Below are 2,611 nucleotides of genomic sequence, written 5' to 3' on the forward strand. Positions count from 1 at the left end.
TATAGAGAATGTTAAAAAGTGGAATATTTCCACAACCATTTCTTATAAATCAACTTAGTCAATTAACTTTTTGGTCAGTAAGTAGTACACGTTGTAAAAGGGTTAGGTCATATGTGACACAAGGACAGTGGCAAGGCAAATGTCTACCTAGGAGTACCAGGCCCTTACTGAGCACCCTCCTCCTGCCCAATTATCAATAAGTGGTACGAGCACCTCTTAGTTCCCAAAACATAAGCAATAACAAAAACAAACAAAACTTTGGGGATACTGTGAGAGTTCTCTCCATTATAAACAAAATAAAATAGGAATAAATAAACTAATTATATCAGTGTTTAAATTACTGTTAGGAATAAATAAACCAGTTTTATCTGTTTAAATTGCTAAGTTGACTATACTACAAACTAGATATGATTTGCACTGAGAGACTGAAATTTTTATTTTAGAATTTGAAATGTATGTTAACATTTTAAAAATTATATTTTTCAATAAATGGAAAGTACTGATTTTAATTGTCATTTATTAATTTTGTTAATGTTTCACCCTTATGTTTGAGACATACTTTTAAAAAATATCTTAAGACAGTGAAACTAAAAATAAAACACTGAGAGCAAATCTCTTATTTAGTGAATAGGTGAGTATGTGCTTAAATTCATATATTGCTAAATCGAGTAAACGGGAAAAATGAGTGCAGACATCACATTGATGAATCTTCACAAAAGTTTGAAGAGTAATGGAATATATATAAATAAAACAACAGATTATTAGTGTCCCATTTGTTTTCAATTAGATATTCCTTGTTGAAGAACATGGAAAGTTTATTTCAATTTATATATGACAATTTTAAGTAAAGCACTGAGTCATTTAAAAACCTTGTTGCAAAATGCCTGAGTAAATATTTTTCCTAATATTATTTTCCCTCAGAAGATGTAAGAAGACTATGTATGTGTAACATATTACCCTAGCAGAAAAGAAAATCACTTCTTTTATACATACACAATATATGCCTTTCCAAGAACCCCATACAGGCTAACCTATAACTCAGAAAGTAATCTCACTGACTGGTGCTTCTTTGTAAGGACCCCCTGGTGAAGCTACTGTTACCATGTCTGACCAGGAGGTAAAACCTTCAGCTGCGGATTTGGGGGATAAGAAGGAAGGAGAACACATTAAACCTAAAGTCATTAGACAAGATGGCAAGGGCCTTCCCTTCAAAGTGAAAATGACAATTCATTTCAAGAAACTCTAAGGATCATAATTTCAAAGACAGGAGTTCCAATGAATTCAGTCAGGTTTCACTTTAAAGGTCAGAGAATTTCTGATAATCATACTCTGAAAGATCTGGGAATGTAGTAAGAAGATGTGATAGAAGTTTATCAGGAATAAATGGGGAGGGTGTCATTCAATAGTTTAGATAGTCTTTTGATTTTTTTCTTTTATATTCTTAAAAATACTTCTTTTGCAAAGTAGTATTCCAAATGGAAATGAATACTGGCACTCCATCTCTTTAAAACATCTGGTAATTTGAATTCAAGTCCTCAATATTCACTATCATTTGTTTTCATTGTGCTGATTTTTGGTGATCAAACCTCAGCCCCATTTATATTGGTGCCTCCTTTTGAAACAAATTACACAGAGAGACCACTTTTGTCAGGACTGTGCATTTCAGGTTTGTGGTGATAAATAAGATCAACAAATGTGATTGCTTAAAATGACCCAATTGTCCCTGAAGTTCTAACTTGTGATCGCTTCACTTCTGGACTAACATTCAGTGGGATATGGAAGTTTATCACAGAATTGGACTGTTGGAAAGTGACCTTTCCTTAACTTGAGCCTCCTTTCAAATTCTGATGGTCTGGACAAAAAGAAGAGGAATATCAAGTTTAGAGTCAAGATGGTGGACATGGTAAGAGTACTGACTAACTCCAAAGATGGCTTCACTGAAGAGAAGCTTTTTATGCTTAAAAAAAATCTTTTCAAAAGAACCCAGCAAACTTCTAGTTTTGATTAGCAGTTAATAAAGTTATTCACACAAAAGCATATGCAACAGAACACTGACCCTTTTGATTTTATTTGTATTTCTTGGCCTGGGACATGGGTTTTAAATGACATTGTCTTTACCAGTTACATTAAAATAAACAATATTTGTAAAAACCACAAAAAAGAAAGAAGTGATCTCACTACAAGTTGTCCTTTTCCTCTAAATGTGCTGTTAAAATTTGATTCCTAAGGTAATTTTATCCTTGCCATAAAGTTTATTTTGAGCTTTGATCCAATTTCCAGACCTGACAACATGTTTTTGAATGGCATCATCATTGAACTTTAGTGCCATCAGTTTTTAGAAAATTATTAACTGTGTTATTTTCATTCATTTTTCCACCGTGCACACAGAAAGCATAAAGCATCTATAAATACAAGTAGCCTCACATCAAAGAGGCAAGTGAAAGGCCTGGAACTAGTAAAGTGGAACAAAGGACATTAGGTAGGAAGTGAGTTAGAAAAGAGAATGAATTAAATTAAATCAGGATTGCAATAAGTTGGAAAACAGAGCTTTGGGCACAAATGAAGAATCAGAAAACTTGGCAACCACAACAAGTTAGATGTGAAGGTAGGC

The 2,611-nt window shown here is 33.2% G+C and overlaps 1 pseudogene; it reads left to right on the forward strand.

The window, feature by feature from the left end:
• The first annotated feature begins 1,102 nt into the window (after positions 1–1,102).
• LOC109674277 (small ubiquitin-related modifier 1 pseudogene) lies at positions 1,103–1,383 on the forward strand (annotated as a pseudogene).
• The last annotated feature ends 1,228 nt before the right edge of the window (positions 1,384–2,611 follow it).

Source organism: Castor canadensis, chromosome 11 (genome assembly GCF_047511655.1).
Source record: "Castor canadensis chromosome 11, mCasCan1.hap1v2, whole genome shotgun sequence".
NCBI classification, from domain to species: Eukaryota; Metazoa; Chordata; class Mammalia; order Rodentia; family Castoridae; genus Castor; species Castor canadensis.